At 46.3% G+C, this 11,309-nt stretch overlaps 2 non-coding genes across 2 annotated transcripts; both read right to left on the reverse strand.

Annotated features, from left to right (window-relative positions):
- Positions 1-10,154: 10,154 nt before the first annotated feature.
- On the reverse strand, positions 10,155-10,237 carry TRNAL-UAA (transfer RNA leucine (anticodon UAA)). Its single transcript has one exon. It is a non-coding gene; the product is annotated as a tRNA-Leu (tRNA).
- Positions 10,238-10,298: 61 nt separating this feature from the next.
- On the reverse strand, positions 10,299-10,703 carry TRNAL-UAA (transfer RNA leucine (anticodon UAA)). The gene is made up of 2 exons: positions 10,667-10,703; positions 10,299-10,344 (listed from the first exon to the last, which is right to left on the reverse strand). It is a non-coding gene; the product is annotated as a tRNA-Leu (tRNA).
- Between the last annotated feature and the right edge of the window lie 606 nt (positions 10,704-11,309).

Genomic DNA, 11,309 nt, shown 5'->3' on the forward strand with positions numbered 1-11,309 from the left:
CGGTCATAGCGTGCCCTGATGGATCTTTCTTTTCCTTAGTATTCACATGCTAAAATCACGTAGTAGCTTTCCTTCCTTAATTCTTGACTCGTAGTAGATTCCTTGTATGCACATAGTAATCATTGCTGATAAAAGAAACACCGATTTGGCTTCCGGTGATGTACTAGTCGAAGGTACACTAGATGCTTGATATGATGGAAAACTTTTTAACTCATCCACAGCCTCCGCCCTTATGGCCTTTGTTTTCCGCGCTGGGGAGTAGCACTAATAATTCTGGTTGATGCCTTTGGGAATTTGAATTGTATCTAATCAACCAAGAAGGTTTCGGACAAATTGACTGTCTCGGCGACTCGGGCGAACCCCTTTTGCCCTTGGCTTCTTGCGGTGGTTCAGCAGAAAGTAATCCGGACACGACGGATCGCCCGGTCGTGTGTGACAGTGTACACAGAGGCAACCCTAATTTCTTTTCTTTGACTTGAAAATCTCACGGATCGTAAAATCTGATATGATGAACTCAAAGTTGATGCAAACTCTTCCGAGCTGAGTCTTTCTTATCCGGAAAATTGCGAATTCCTTGATCCCTGTGAGAGATCCCTCCAAGAACTCAACACCACTATGCGCAGGCCCCACGGTGGGCGCCAACTGTCGTGGATTTGTCACGGCAGATGTCCCTAGTGTCGGGACTTAGTCGCGAGGCCAACGCATCTATGTGGTAGCTTGAGAGGGGTTGAGCGGAATCGAGAGACGCAACACAAGACAGGGATTTAAACAGCTTCGGGCCCCGGGAAACATCATCCGATAAAAACCCTACATGTTGTTTGAGGCTAGGTCTCATTATCATCACGAGGGAGTCGCCGTAAACCGGCTCTCCTCTTTGTGTCTAGCCCTAAGATTGTTTCTTCTTGCTTGTAGCTTGTCGCTTCTCCCTCTATGGGAAGCCCTGCCCCTCCTTATATATGTTGAAGGGGCAGGTTACATGTGGAGTCCTATTAGGATTAGGACTAGTCTATCTCTAATACAAACCGGATACAAGTCCAGGTCTTAACTCCTTGTAAGACAAATATTCCTCATGCCTTTCCTCTTGAATCGGCCCACCATAGTATGAACCGGCCTTCATGAACCGCCAGTTGGGAAACCGGGTCTTGTCGCTCCTCTGACCCGCCTGCCGGATTACCAATGAACTATAAACCATCTGGTCTGTGCAGGTCGCCGGTGAATCGCCAAGTCCGGCCGGATTATCCTTCCGGCCGGTTTACACCGCGGGGTATATCCCCGACACTCTGGCTGACCCTTCCAACATCAAAGGAAGATGTTTCATGGCTACCTCATCATTACCGCCACCAATCTATACAGCCAGTCGGCAATCCTTAGCCAAGTGTCAGGTTTGGATTCATCGGTAAACTTACTTACCCCAGTCGCCAACCTAAAGTTGGGAGGGATTTTTGCGGACCTGATGGCACTGCTGAAACACTCAGGTCCTGATACATGTACTCGACTGCTTGTTGGTCGATCTCTGTCCTGTCCTTCTCTGTGAGCTCTGTTCTGGTCGACCAGACCTTGTACCGAAATTGACCTCGCATCAAATCCAGGTTCTCTGGGGTCGACTGGATGTCTTCGCTCGTCACCATACGGACGCCTGTCATCGGGTTGCTGGGGTGCATACGATCCGCCCCTCAGAGGGGCATGGGCACTCGACGGCGGTCCTCACGACCGAACCGATGATCATATTGCTCGTGGTTGCGACCCATGTACTGCTCTTGACGATGTCCTCGGCCCTCACACTGCAGAGGCGATCTTGGGCTGTGGGCCGACTGGACAATGTCTACTACCACAAATCTGCTATGGATCCTGTTGCGCGACTGGGAAACTAATGTGTTCTACTTTCCCGCTGCTCGGAGCAGCGCTCGAATTTGCATCAAACCTCTTCCAGCCTCTGATTGGGATGGCTGGATTGACTCTGCTATGTGGGCTGCAGCACTAAGATTCTGAATTTGAGTACAGTATACCTGATGTTTGGGGGGGACAATTGCCGCTGTCGTCAACTGGATTCAGGGACCAGTTGTCAAGCGCGTTCGTCGACTGAATGCTGAAGGTTCTCCAGCCGCGCGCGCTCAGCCAAAGTGGCCAGGCGTGCAGCCTCCAAGGCCCAAGCCTCAGAGGTTTCCGCAACAATGGGAGTGTGGAGTGCCTCCGTATTACGATGATGCAGCTCCTCTCGCTGCTGCAAAGTAAGGGCTTGAGGACGATATTCCTCGTGAATATGCGACGGATCACCACCACCATTGCCGCCGTCACTGTGGCGGAAACGAGGCAGGCTGCAAGGCATGTCGACCATCAGGACTTCTGCTGCAGGGTTGCTGTTGTCACACTCAGACAGGGTCTCGACGGAGCCAGTCGACAGATCAAACAACCCGTAGAGAGATTCGTCATGCTCAATTGCCGCGACTTGAGGGGTGGACGACTAGAGAGCCACCGCATGCTTAATCCACCACTGAAGCCACGATCGACCGGATCTCTTGCGGCGACGAGCAGAGGAGAGCGAAGACGTTGCGGGAGCCGGCCTATACTGGGTCGACGGTTGCCGCAGAAGGACACCACGGACGCACGCCCGAAAGTGGGTCGCCCCGCGAATAGGGAGCGCCTCGACATCGAGGGGAGCTTCTTGAAGCCAAGCGGAGTCGTCGGCGATGAAAACGAGCGTGTCGAGACGGATCTCGCGGCCATCAACCAAACCTCCGCCGGAAACCATGATGATGGGAATCGGAAAAAATCGCAACCACACCGGAAGTCGCTAAGACACCTGCCCCACGGTGAGCGTCAATTGTCGTGGTTCTAGGTCTGACAATAGAAAGGGGGGTACGTAGGAGGAGGCAAGATCCTAGCTACAGCGAGATTGTGCACGCAAGCTTTACGAGTTCAGGCCCTTCTCGGAGGAAGTAATAGCCCTATGTCTCGGTGCCCTGAGGCGGTCAACTGGATTATGCATGAAGTTACAGGGGGTGCGAACCCTTGTCTCAGTGGAGGGAGTGGCTTATATAGAGTGCGCCAGGACCCCAGCCCGGCCACGTTACAAGGGGTTCAATGTACATTAAGGTGGGACGTTACTGGTAACGCCAACAATAAAGTCATATAAATGATCATTAACGCTACAGAGTGAACGCCTGATTGTTGCCATTCTGAGTGACTTTAGGTCTTCTGTGCTCCGAGTGATTTCTTGTACGGTCGAATGATGATATAGCGGTCGAATGGAATTGGGTTATCCGAGTGGAGCTGTTGGTCGAGTGGATTACACTCTGAGGTGATTCCAGTCGGTGGATGTTGCTATGCTTTGAATGCTGTTGATCTTAGGGTAGTGTCCTTGGGAAGGGCATCTAGGTCAGGCCTATTACCCTAGCCTAGGTACATGTCATCGTCAGTACCCGTACGTGGAAATGATATGAAGTTGCCTCCTGCTTATCTAGATTATAGTGCTATGGTTCGCCATCAGTTTCTTGAGAGGAATGAACAGTTCCTCCAGTACCGACTAATCTTTGACAGACAACGCACTGTCCATGTTGCCCTCCCTACTCCTACTTTCTTTAACTTTCAGGCAAAAAGGAGATATGTTATAACTAGGGAGGAGGCGAACGAGTATGAGAGGAGGACAGAGGCATCTCGCCTCCAAGCTGCAGCTCTTCAGGCAGTAGCTGCTGCATCTCAGTACAACCCCAGCTACGACTTTGGATATCCGCCAGGCCAACAGTGGCCATAGACCAACTTAGGCCAAAAGCCTAAGATTGGGGGAGTATGTATTTCTCACCGACATTACATTCATGTTCACACTCATTCTAGTTGTCGGTGCTCATACTTTTTCACTATACTATCCATGCTAGTTTATTTTCTTTTCTAAGCCTTCTTCTTGTGTGTTTGAAAAACCTTAAGAAAAGCCAAAGAAAATAGTTGTACCTTTTAGCTAGTTTACTTTCCATGCATGTAGTAGTAGTAATTAAAAGGAAACCCAAAAAGATTTCTCGTTCTTCTTTTGCTTGTTGGGAGCTTTCCCGTGTAAATAGTTTTATTTCTTTTCTTATTCTTTGGGGGTCGAGAGGAGAAGACCAATGTTAAGTGGCTCTCATATGCATTAGTGTTGATTTAACCAAGAGCCCATATTACTTTGTCTTCTCCCTTGTAGTAAATGCTTGCAGATTCCAGCTTAGTCCAATGCATGTGCACTATTATTATTATCCACACCGTTCAGTCGTGCGAGTGAAAGGCAATAATGACGATATATGATGGACTGATTGAGATGAGAGAAGCTGGTATGAACTCGACCTATCTTGTTTTTGTAAATATGATTAGTTCATCGTTCCTGATTCAGCCTATTATGAATGAAACATGTTTGCAATAACAATTAGAGATTATAGTTGCCCATGCCATGCTTAATCAACTAGGAGTTTATAATGGTTTACCTTGTGTGCCAACATGCTATTAAAATGGTTGTGATGTGGTATGATAGGGTGGTATCCTCCTTTGAACGATTCGAGTGGATTGACTTGGCACATGTTCACGCATGTAGTTGAAACAAAATCAACATAGCCTGCATGATATTTATATTCATGGTGATTTATATCCTACTCATGCTTGCACTCATTGTTGATTAATCTTAATGCATGTTCACGATTGTTGTCACTCTCTAGTTGGTCGCTTCCCTGTCTCTTTCTAGCCTTCATTTGTACTAAGCAGGAATACTGCTTGTGCATCCATTTCCATAAACCCCAAAGTTATTCCATATGAGTCCACCATACCTTCCTATATGCGGTATTTACCTGCCGTCCCAAGTAAATTTGTATGTGCCAAACTCTAAACCTTCAAATGAAATTCTGTTTTGTATGCTCGAATGGCTCATGTATCAACTAGGGATGTCTATATCTTCCATGATAGGTGGGTTATTCTCACGATGAGTGGACTCCGCTCATCACTCATGAGAAAATAGCAGGTAACCGGGATGCCCAGTCCCATGCTCAAATCAAAATAATTGCAAACAAAACTCCCTCAGGATTGTTGTTAGTTGGAGGCACTCGTTGTTTCGGACAAGCCATGGTTTGATGTTTGTTGGTGGTGGGGGAGTATAAACTTTACCACTCGTTTTGGGAACCACCTGTAATGTGTGTAGCATGGAATATATCGAGATCTCTTGGTTGTTATGTTGATAATGAAAGTATGACACTCAAAATATTATTTATCTCTGTTTCAAAATTCGAGCTCTGGCACCTCTGCAAATCCCTGCTTCCCTCTGCGAAGGGCCTATCTATTTACTTTTATGTTGAGTCATCATCCTCTTATTAAAAAGCACTAGTTGGAGAGAACCACTGTCATTCGCATGCATTGCTATTAATTTACATTGAGTATGACTATGATTGGATCTCTTTTACCATGAATTATAGTCTAGTCAGTCCTTGATCTTCAGGGGTGCTCTGCATTTATGTTTTGTGGTCTCAGAAAGGGCTAGCGAGATACCATCTTGTTATATCATGTTATGGTTGTTTTGAGAAAGTGTTGTCATCTGAAATTTATTATTATTGCTCCCTAGTTGATTATGCCATTGATATGAGTAAACATGAGACCTAAATGTTATTGTGAATATGGTTAGTTCATGATCTTTGCTGAAAACTTGAATGCTGGCTTTAAATATTTGCAACAACAAGATCAAGCAGAGTTTGTAAAAGTTTTTTTTATCACTTTCAGTTTGTCAACTGAATTGCTTGAGGACCGGGAATAGCTCTGGCAGGATTGGACCAGAGAGTTGGTGAAGAGCTAGATTAAGGACCTCAAGCCTTGTGAGGTTCCCTAGGACAACAGGAATGCCATCTGACAGGCTATTTTCTCTAAGACGGAGATATCTAAGTCGGTGTAGCCTGCCAAGCTCTGGCGGGATGGAACCCGTAAGGTTGTTACCAGTGAGATCAAGAACAGAGAGGAAAGAGAGATTACCAAGGTGGGGAGCAATATGTCCAGAAAGAGGCGTGTCTAACAACGTTAGAGCCGTGACGCGCTGCCGCCGGTGGCTGCACGAGACTCCTATCCAGTGGCAGAAGGACGTGCCGGTCCAGTTGCCGGCAAGGACACCACGAGGGTCGATGAGCGCGGCCTTGAAAGCCAGCAGCGCTGAGAGGTCCGTGTCACTGCCGTTGGCTGGACTCGAAGAGAAGGAGGAAGCAGAGACGACAGAGAGTGCTAGCAGTAGGAGGAGGATGATGATGGGAATGCGGGCAGATGATGGTGCAGCCGCCATGGCTCGACTTGGCTATTCAAGTGTTTATCTTGTGAGACAAGGAGCGGGAGCGCCTGGGAATTTATTCTATACTACTATATAGTGTACCATTTCTAAAATTTTGAATCTCAAGACCGGGAATGAATGTGAACCGTTGATATAGTCCATCCAATGGTTCAAAATGCAGGGATTCGCATCTACAGTACTAGCTAAAGTGCATCTGCAGTGGCGTTGAAGATTCTACTGTTTTTCAGAACCATCTACTGGTCCACAGACTATCAATATAGGGAAGGTTCACCTGCTTGCTGCTGTTATCCATCTGTGTGTGTAGCAGGCCGGGCCGAACATACGCATGGACAGGCAGTCCATGAGCGCTTGGCGGCATGTGTGCTAATCGCGTTAGCAGGAGCGAGGTGCCAACTCACACACAGAGGTGCTAATCTATGATGTTCAATGGTAAGAAGCTAAAAGAGTTTCATACCTCAAGAGGGATCCGACAGGGGGACCCGATATCCCCATACTTGTTCTTGCTAGCAGTAGAGGGCCTTTCGTGCCTCCTAAAATCAAAGAGTGAGTCATCCAATTTGTGTGGAATACAAGTGGTTACTTCGGCACCGCTTGTTAACCACCTCCTATTCGCAGATGACAGCCTGTTATTCTTCAAGGCAAATAGTGTGGGAGCTACCGAGGTAAACCAGGTGTTGGATATCTACTGCCAGGCCACAGGTCAGCGCATAAACTACACAAAATCATCCATATTTTTCAGCAAGGGAGTGCCTGACAGTGTTCGTCATGATATAAAAGCAGTGTTGAATGTACCAAATGAAACCCTCTCAGAAAAATATTTTGGCATGCCTTCGGATGTGGGGAACTCAAAAAATGGTGCCTTTAAATATCTTAAGGACCCCCTATGGGGAAAGATCCAAGGATGGATAGAGAGAACGTTGTCCTCTGCAGGGAAGGAGGTGCTTGTAAAGTCGGTTGCTCAAGTTGTGCCCGTGTTTTCAATGTCATGTTTTAAACTGCCGAGAGGACTTTGCGAGCATTTGAACATGCTAATAAGGAAATTTTGGTGGGGGAGTAAGAATGGGCAGCGCAAACCCCATTGGGTGTCATGGGAGGCCATGACTCAACCAAAAGGCATGGGAGGATTGGGTTTCAAAGATTTTGAGCTCTTTAACTTGGCGATGCTCGCCAAACAAGCATGGCGATTGCTACAGAATCCTGAAACGTTGAGTGCCCATCTGCTCAAAAGTGTTTATCACCCAAATACATCCATCCTTGAAGCAACATTGGGCGGCCATCCCAGCCAAGTTTGGAGAGCCATCATAGAGGGAAGGGATACAATGAAACAAGGACTCATAAGGAGGATTGGAAATGGTCAAAGCACACACATATGGGAGGATAACTCGATACCCCGCGAGGAGATGATGCGACCTTATGTGTGCTTATCTGCCAACCCACCGGTCCTAGTGGCAGACCTCCTGGATCATACATCTGCAACATGGAACAGAGGATGACTTGAAAGTACCTTCTTGCATTTCGATGTCAAAGCCATAATGAGCATTCCAGTATGCACAATGAAATGCATGAGAGGAACGGGATGTTCATGGTCAAGTCCGCGTACAGGATGCTGGTTACCACGAAGCACATACGAGAAGCCTGGCTGGAAGGAGTACCCGGTTCTTCGAGTACAAGCTTGGAAGAAGGACCATGGAAGGCGCTTTGGAAGACTCAGGTCCCATCGAAAGTCAGAATGTTTTTATGGAGATTGGCGAAACACTCCCTCCCAACGGAAGACGTCAGACATCGCAGACACATGTCCACCTCGAGCTGCTGCGGACTGTGCGGTGCAGCTGATTCATGGAGGCACTCCCTCCTAGAGTGCTCGGTCTCGCGGAGCACATGGGCACTCGTCGACGAGGATATCGGATGCAGCTTGATCGCAACAACTGAACCCAGGGCTAAAAACTGGTTGTTTACTCTCATGGAAAAGCTCCCACATGAGAAGTTTGTACTGGCGGCAGTCTCCCTTTGGGCTCTGTGGTCCTCAAGGAGGAAAGCAATACACGAGGCCATTTTCCAAACACCACATGCGGTAAAAGGGTTCATAGATCGTTTTATTGCAGACCTTGCTATGACAGGAGATCAGAGGCCAAGAAACACTAGCATGAGACCACCGACAGAGGGAAGAGCCAGTGCACATCGGCCCAGACCACCTCCGACGAACTTTGCAAAAATACACGTTGATGCGGGGGTGCGCCACCAACATACTGGTTCAGCTGCTGGCTGATGCGGTCTGTCGGGCGATGCCAATGGGCATTACCTGGGTAGTTCAGCCCTAACAATTTATGGAGTCAGCGGTCCCGCCATGCTGGAAGCAATAGCCTGCCGAGAAGCAATCTCATTGGCTCAAGGCCTCCATCTCCAAAGTTTTGTTGTCTCCTCAGACTCAAAATAGGTGATTGGAGATATAAGAAACGGCAACCAAGGGAAGTATGGAGTAATCATTAAGGAGATCAACGCGAGATCAGCACCTTATGCTTGTAACTTTATTTTTGAAAAAAGAGAAGTTAATTTAGAAGCGCATAGCTTAGCTAGACACGCCCTCGTTCTAGCCCCGGGGCGTCATGTATGGTTTGGCCACCCACATAGTACAACTTCTATCCCACTGTCTATGGAATTCGAGGAATAAAGTGGCTTTTTCCCCTAAAGAAAGGAGCGAGGTGATGTTTTGGGAGAGTTCTTAGAGTTTGCTGTAGTGCAAGGTAATGACTGACTTGGGGAATGGCGTGGTTGGCATATGCATATTTGGTGGGATGATTAGAGTTTTGGATGGAGAAAGAGAAGCCAGAGTCTCAACCATGAAACACGATGATAAACATTTATCTTGGAAAATATTGTAGGGGGTGGAAATAAGAAAAAAAAAGCAGAACAAAAACTTCTGTTGTACCTCGCAAAAATACACTTTTGTTGTATATAAGAAAATTTCATACAGGAAATCAATTCATGCAGTAGTTTATATTTTTGTCATGACACAATTCAGAGGAAATATACTGGAGTAAAACAAATATGGAAATGATCTGTCCAGACTTATTATGGAGATCCGTGTATGTATCTTTCTTAAAATTTTAAATTCAATTTTTTCAAATAAATTTTATAGTCAGATAATTGTTCTTCTCGCAATTTAATAACTCATATATATATATATATCTCTTTTTTTGTGGGGGAACTCATATATATCTCAATGGACGACTTATTGAATTCATTTATTGCTTGCCATACCGGCAGAAAACTAGATAAGTTTGCAACATTGTGATAATCAGTAATGAAGTTTTGAAATGTCCTGAAATTTAACATTGAGATGGAACTGATTCTAAGCATGCAGAGCATGCGCTACTTACTAGTATGCCATTAGAAACCGGATGTATCTGGCAGGGCAGATTGGATGTAGTAGTGTGCAAGTGGAATCAGATTGCAGCTTCGCCATGGACGCGATCAACCGACCTGACTGTTACCAGGGAAGTGATGTTGCGCTACTTGCAGAATGCAAAGATTTATCAGGGGAATTTGCAAAGGAGGTCTTCATGCACTGTTTCCGGGAAGCAAATGCCACGTCAGATGAACTAGCTAGATATAGCTATAGTACAAGATTGTCTAGTTTTTGGGAGGAGACTATCCCTGATTTTATTTCTCACTTGCATGTAAATGACTTATCTATTGTGAGAAATAAAGTCGTTTTGCTGTCAATTTTTTTTTACTTTAGAGAGTTTATTACAACAGCTTGATATTTTTTTAATCAAACAGCTTGATGTTTGGCGAAGCGTCGCCAATGCTTTTGCTTAACACAGCTGATCCCCACGATCCTACAAAAAAAACTCGTAAAAAATGTAAACAAAAAATATGCTGGCTGTGGGGTTCGAACCCACGCGCACTTATGTGCAGAAGATCTTAAGTCTTCCCCCTTAACCACTCGGGCAAACCAGCTTGGAGACGACAATGATCCGCACAAAGACTATTTAACTTAAATAACGTAAACCAAAACATATGCTGGCTGTGGGGTTCGAACCCACGCGCACTTATGTGCAGAAGATCTTAGGGCATGTACAATGGTGGCATATGGATACATATGCTCCATGAAAAATAATAATTTGAGGCATCTACATTAACTTTTTCCCTCTAATGCAAGCTATCACTAGTGGGCCTCATTAAGAAATAGAAAATAAAGAGTCTAGTACACATGCATCTCTACTTTTCACTCAACCTTTTCAGTTTTTGTCACCGGACCACACTTTTTCTGTTTAAGCACCCGCCCCTTGAAAAGGATCCCGCTTCCCTATCCGAACCTACTTTACGTTATATCCGATCCTACATGACATGCGAGGCATCACCATGGGGCTATGCATTGTACATGCCCTTAAGTCTTCCCCCTTAACCACTCGGGCAAACCAGCTCGAAGATGCCATTGTTCCGCCCAAAGAGTATTTAACCTTTGGTTAAATGCTGTGATGGGCCTACACGGGATCAAAATCGTGAGAACGATTTTACTCCGTTGTGGATGCAGCTTCGGACGAGATAGAAATCCTTTGCACGACCGACGGGGTTGACCCAGGATGCTTTTGGACTGCCAGACGTGTACGTCCAAGCGCTGCACCAATATCAGGGGTACACAACGATGGATGACATGTTAGGCATCTCCAACGTGACCCGCAAACCGCGCGTATCTATTCGGGTCATGGAAGCCATTCAATACATGCATATATAAGTGCTAGAGTCCGGATACACAAACGTCGCCCCCGAGACTCGCGTCGGGTGCGGCCGACCAACTTGAGACATGCGGGTTGTAATCTCTTCAAAAACCATATTACATTTAAAAAAAACTACATTGAATTGTTAATGCGGTAGCCCCCGATACTTAGGTTGGCCAACATGGCTGACCCTAGGATCATCTCATCAAGAACTTGTTCAGTCGGTGTTTGCGTGTCGCCATCACCGAGGTGAACTCGGCAGAGAAGATGCCGAACTCTGGGTAGAAAAAAATGTTTCTGGTGCAGAATAA

The sequence above is a fragment of the Triticum aestivum genome, chromosome 2A, assembly GCF_018294505.1.
Source record: "Triticum aestivum cultivar Chinese Spring chromosome 2A, IWGSC CS RefSeq v2.1, whole genome shotgun sequence".
NCBI lineage: Eukaryota > Viridiplantae > Streptophyta > Magnoliopsida > Poales > Poaceae > Triticum > Triticum aestivum.